Below are 6,113 nucleotides of genomic sequence, written 5' to 3'. Positions count from 1 at the left end.
GGCGGCACTAGGGGCAGAGTTCAACCCTGGCTCCCAGGAAGCATATGAGAACCCCAGGTTGAAGCTCCTGCACGGATACCTTGTCAATAAATCGTCCAGGTAACTAGGATGCTCCTTCTGGGGGACTAGCTCCCATTTCCCAGACATTCTAGGAACGTGTAACTATAAAAGTAAAACTTTTAGTAATAGCAAACACTGCATAAGATAGCTTCTAGTCTTTAAAAGCCTGCTTTCTCCAGGAACCCCGTGGGACGCTGCACACATGTGACTTCATCTTCATGCTCACAGCTGCCCTCCATGTAGCCCCAGCATCACCCTCCAGAGCGGGCGGAAGCTGAGGCCTAGGTGGGCGGGCGGGCAGCTGCTAGAGGCTGCAGCTTAGTAAGCTGAGGAGTTCTGTTTAAGTCCAGGTCAGCCTGACTCTGAGACAAGCCGCTCCCCGCCGCGTCCATCAGAGGCACCCATTAAGAGTTCCTGCAGCCTCTGCCTGTCACTCCCTTCCTCCCTGCGGACCCAGTGAGGCCCCTGATATCAAGGCTGCCCTGTCCCAGGTCCTGAAATCCTCATGCCTCTGTGTCCTTCCTCCCAGCTCTGAGTTGTGGAACCAGACAGGAATTCTCACCGTGCATTAGTCAGTCCGCAAATGCTGGCCTCCAGTACCAGCCTGGCCTCCCCAGTTGCATGGGCACCAACCCCCCGCCCATGCGCACACGCACACACACACACACAGGCACACACACACACACATGCACACACACACACACACAGGCACACACACACACAATCACTTTCTGACAGAGCCACAGGCAACATGGGCGGTGCCCACCGGGGCACAAATCATTACAATCCTTTGGTCGTCGTTGAAGAGACAAGAACTTAAACGCCACCTGCTGTGGTCACCATCTTGGCCTCAGACATGAGGTGGGGACTGTGAGAGCCCCCATCTGACCCCCAAGAGCCGTGGAGCCACTCGATCCAACAGCTACAGCCCGTATGTCGCTGTGGGTCAGGGTGAACAGAGCTCACAGGTGAGCAGGAAGACGTGACCGCCCTTGTCAGCACCGCCCCAACCCCAACAAACTTCACCACGGAGGCAACGTTTATGCCCTGAAAGCTTACATGTTGACCGGACGAGCCGCCGAGGCCAGCAACTCCCTTGTGTTCTTCACGCAAGGACTCAAAATATTGGCCGACTTTGCGTCTAACACCAGGAGGTGCTCCATTTCCTGCATGAGAACAGGGAAAGAAAACCAGCTGATGTCAGTTCCTCTTTTTGTTTAAAAAGATCTACCCACCCCCACCTTTGCAATATGCCCCAACCACAGATTCTAGAAAGTCCCCTTTGTCCTCCTGTCCTGGCAACCCAGGGACGTGGGACATCTTTGTGAGAAGGCGTCTGTAAGAGAAGCGAAAGGGAAAGCACCCCAAACAGAACTTTCAGGAAAACTTATGCTGATTTCATAGTTTAGGCCGGTCATGATAGAAATCAGTTCTGCAAGTCAGAATTCAGACAGAGTAAAAGTCATGACAGTCCGTTCACAGCATAAACAGCTGGAAGATGCCGGAGATGCCGTTGGGAGCTGTGTGTCCTGTGATGCAGACGACGTGCTCCAACTCGGGCACCTGAGACGCGTCACTGCCAAGCCTGGAGGCAGACAGGTTGGAATCCAGTGTGGAAGCTGTAAACATACCTGCCTTTCGTTTTATTTCAGTAACCCGCTCTATTAACTGACAGACAGCTGGGTCATGTGGGGTTTTTTCATTGCATAGAATCTAAGAAGAAATGAAAGCTTGCCATGCAAACTTCGCTCATCAAATGGACCCCATGGGAAAGAAAAAGCCAGATGTCACCATCCCGGGGTCTGTGGTTTGGAAGGAGTAGAGGAGCGAGGAACTGAAGCTCATCACAGCAAACTCACCCCTCCCCCCGAGCCTGCCCTTGGCTCTGCATTGGCTAGTGGCACTTCGGTCACTCGCCCAGCACCGTCGGCCACCCCTGCGACAACCCTGGGAACCAGGGTTACAGACAAGCCAGGGTTCAAAGCCAGTCTCAGGCATTCGCTCAGGGACCCCCCTGACCCCGGCTTCAGCTTAGTGTCCTGACCCCCTCCCAGGTTCTCCTGTTTGAACATCTGTCACCATCTGTCTCCAAGGGTCTGGTCTTCACTCACAAACCATCTGACCAGGAGACATTTTAAAGAGCGAAAAAATAAATGCAATCCAAAAGAGAGAACTCAGTTTTAAAATTGGGAGTATGTGGCCTGCCTGCAGCCAAACCACCAGCTTCTGTCTCCTCCCGAAGCCAAAGCTGGGGTTTATGACCCTGCAGAGAGCCCAGGGCAGAGCTCAGAAAGGACAGCATTCAACAGACAAAGGAGGGGGAAGTGGGCCTGCGGGGTGAGACCGGGGATGGGGAGGCCTGGGGCTGAGCAGTGGGACCTAGGGGGTGAGCCTGGGGGTGAGGGGTGAGGCCTGGGGGGCAGTGCGCTGTGCAGGAGGCCTGCGGGGGGTGGCCTGTGGGGAGAGGTCCCTCTGCTGCTGATTGCCTGCAGTGCTAGATGCACAGGCTGACAGAAAATGCTTATCAAAGAGAATCTCCCCAAGCTGATCATAATTGATGCGATGTTCTGTGTCAAATCACTTCCCGTTTCCTGATTGTGGATAAGAAAAATGTGATTTAATCAGAGCATTTGCCACAGTTCAGAGCCCCCGCAGACGAAGCCAGGTGCAGCCTGCCCTTCGCGGAAACACCAGGGTGATCCAGGAGGCAAGGCATCTGCTCACAACCACGGCCACAAACCAGCCACAGGCACAGCCACAAACAGCCACAGCCACAGCCACAGCCACAGCCACACCCACAGCCACACCCACAGCCAAACAGCCACAGGAGGAAAAACTGCAGACGCCCCAGGAAGAAAAGGAGGGCGGCTCCACAACAAACCCCCGCCTTGCCAGAGTTAGCCTGTGAGGCCGTCAGCTCCTGGAAGAGGCTGGGTGGAGGGGACACAGGTGGAACCACGGCTCTACCCGGTGCCTCTACTCTGCCCAGGACGGCCCTGCTTGCTCGGGAACGTCAGCTGCAACCCACACTCGTTCAGGCAGAACTGCTGTCTCATCCCCATTTCACATCTGAACAAATCCAGAATCAGAAAGAAGGGACTGCGCAGTTGCGTGGCCCTCAGGCTCAGGGTCTGGCCCCCCCAGCGGTGCCTTCAAGCCCTCCCGCTCTGGGGGAGGGAAACAGAAGGAGCGGCCCTCCACCCGACAAGCCCTTCCTGGACCTCAGGGAGCTCTGCGCTGCCTGAAACGGGCCCCAACCCTGCATGTGTCCCAGGCACACTTACAAGCACTAAAGATACAAAAGCATCAGAAGATGAGCAAGGTCTCTGCTCTTGAGTAACTCAGAATATTCTAAGAGTAGAAGCAGCAGATACAACAATAATAGCTAAGACACACTGGTGGGCGAAGAGACAGCGGTGACATGGGCGTGTCACAGAGTTCTGGGGGGACCACTCTCAGGACACGGGGCCTAGTGAAGGCTCCCCCACAACATGGGACCCACGAAGATGCCTAGAGGGGCCACTGGAACAAGAGATGAGTCTGCACAGCCCCTGAGCTGTGAACACGCCCGGCGAGGGCCAGGGTTGGGCTGTGCAAGGGAGGGCTCCATGGTGGGGGGGGTCCCACTTTGAGCACAGGGGACCATGGGAGAGCAGCAGGCTTCTCCCTAAGTGGAGTGGGAGCCACGGAAAGGGGTTGAGTGGAGGTCCCCGCTCCTGGCTGAGCTCACAGCAGGCCTGTCTGGGCACTACAGGTTCAAGGGCAGCAGGGGGTCTCTAAGGAGGCAGTGGCATTAAACCAGGGGAGAGCTGCCAAGAGCCAGAACAGGGGGAGAAGGGCGCTCCGGACAAGTGTGAGGGCAGAGCCTGCAGGATTTGCTGATGGACCAGGTGGGGAGTGAGGGGACAGCCAAGGGTCACCCCAGGGTTCGACCTCCGCCACAGGAAGCGTGGAGTGACCGGGAAGACAAGGGAGCGCTGAGCAGACTGCCTCCTCTGCAGACGATCGTAGCTTCATCGCCCCGACGCCCCCTCTGTGCACGTCCAGAGGACTCACCCCAGACTCATCACCATTATGCACGAAAACCTTCCAAAGGTCCGCATTCCCATCCGACAGAAACGATGAAGAAATGCCTTTTGGCTGAAAAATGACCCTTAGTGTACGTGGTGAACACATTCCGATGGAGACTGCCATGGAACACCAGGAAGACGAACCCTGCGTGCGGGAGACTCCGTGTTTGTCAATCACGCTCTCTTTTCTCAGTAGAATCTAGAAATGCAAATTATTCGTTTCTACCAAGGGTCAGGCATTCTACCCGCTTCTGTGTACACGCGAGAAGGGCTGGAAGCCAGCAGTGTGGGTAGGGACGCCCAGGTCCCTAAAGGCACACCTCAGCCTCTCAGCAGACAGAAGAGCCAGCCCCGCCTTGCACGTCGCTGCTGCCTTTCTCTCCTCTCGGAATCCCAGCCCCACCAGCTAGTTCTCGCCGGGACACAGCGTCGCCTTGACGTCTGCGGACCCCAGCCTCTCGCTCTCCACTTTCACCCTGCCCAATGCGGCACCACGTGCGTCTTTGGAAAATGCGAGCGTGGCAGTCCTCTTCATCTCTCACTTTCTTCAGCCTCTTCCTGTGACCTACGAGCCAGAGCCCCGACTCCTGGAGTGCGTGTCCCACCCTCCCTGGCTGCAGCTCTCTCCCCGCTGGCTTGACCTCCCGTCCCCCTGCCAACCCTATGCTGAGCCTCCAGAGACCGTTCTCTTTCCTGAACACGACGCGGTGGCCTGTGCTCCCCCTGCACTCTCCGATGCCCGCAGCGCCATCCACTGTACTGCCAACCCCTCCCCATCCTTGCAGACCCACCTGCAGATCAGTCCTGAGAGGCCTGCCAAGATCCACCCCCCACCACGAGGCTGGGCACCCCTTGCAGATATACCTCCGTCACCACCTGAGCGTTACGCCCACCCCCTGTGTCTTCAGCCCTGACTCACCTGGAAGCCCCACTTCCCAGGCTGCAGCCTGATGCACCTGCTGCCTTTACAGAGAGTGAGCCTCCTGCCCGGAAGCACACGACGCTCGACTGTCTCCAAACTGAGGTCTCAGAGCTCAAGCTCTCCGGTTTGGTCCCCTCGGACCTGGACACATGATCTGGAATCAGGAAAGAATGTGTGAATGTACAGAACAAGCATCTTGAACTAAAGACTGAAATGTAGGCAAAAGCGGCGACAGAAACCTTCAGAAAACCAAGCCAGTGAACTAGAACCGCAAGGAGGATGAGATGAGCAGATGTGAACTGTGAGACAGAACCTAAGAGCAGACGAGCCCCAGAGCCCCAGTCTAGAATTCTGAGTAAGCAGGAAGCACCAGGGCAAGGCTGAAGACATCCCAGGCGAACCGAGAGACTCAAATATTAACCTCAGGAAGGGTCACTGAATATCATGGAAGAATTATTAAACATCTTAGCGAAACGTCGATCTCATATAAACAGTCTTAAAGATATTAGCAATGTCATTAGCAATGACCATGTTAGCAGTGAGGTCACAGATTCCCTACAAATGAAAATAATCAGGTCCCTGTTAAACACGATACGTGAGAATAATTTTAAAACTTTCAAAGATTATTACTTACAAAAGGTTATATTCAAATTCAAGGCTAACAAAAAGACCTGGCCCGAAAAGCAAATTAATTATAGGAGTTATGAAAGAAACTTTTGAGAACAATCAAATCAGAGTAGAATTTAAAACTACAAGAATGGTTGAACAGAGTATTTAAAAAGAGAGTAAACGATGTGATAAGCAAAGCATAAGACTGGACCAATTCTCAAAAAGAACTAGAAACAATACGGACAGAAATTAATGACGTGTTACCCAACAGCACTGTCCATAGTCAGGGTCTGGAATGACAGCGTCAGTGACTGAAGGATTAATCAGAACGAAAACGCTGAGTGTCTGTTCTTAGGAATGGGAGGAGGGCTTGGAGGGGAATGGATACACGTGTATGCGGGTCCCTTCCCTGCTCACCTGAAACTGTCACAACATTGTTAATCTGCTATACC

At 54.4% G+C, this 6,113-nt stretch overlaps 1 long non-coding RNA gene across 1 annotated transcript; it reads right to left on the bottom strand.

Moving 5' to 3' along the window:
- Positions 1 to 936: 936 nt before the first annotated feature.
- LOC113897912 lies at positions 937 to 5,595 on the bottom strand. Its single transcript, XR_003512453.1, has 3 exons — positions 5,050 to 5,595; positions 4,117 to 4,329; positions 937 to 1,226 (listed from the first exon to the last, which is right to left on the bottom strand). It is a non-coding gene; the product is annotated as an uncharacterized LOC113897912 (long non-coding RNA).
- Between the last annotated feature and the right edge of the window lie 518 nt (positions 5,596 to 6,113).

This window comes from Bos indicus x Bos taurus, chromosome 8 (genome assembly GCF_003369695.1).
Source record: "Bos indicus x Bos taurus breed Angus x Brahman F1 hybrid chromosome 8, Bos_hybrid_MaternalHap_v2.0, whole genome shotgun sequence".
Taxonomy (NCBI): domain Eukaryota; kingdom Metazoa; phylum Chordata; class Mammalia; order Artiodactyla; family Bovidae; genus Bos; species Bos indicus x Bos taurus.
Note: the sequence above shows the minus strand (reverse complement) of the source record. Positions and strands in the feature narration are given on the sequence as shown.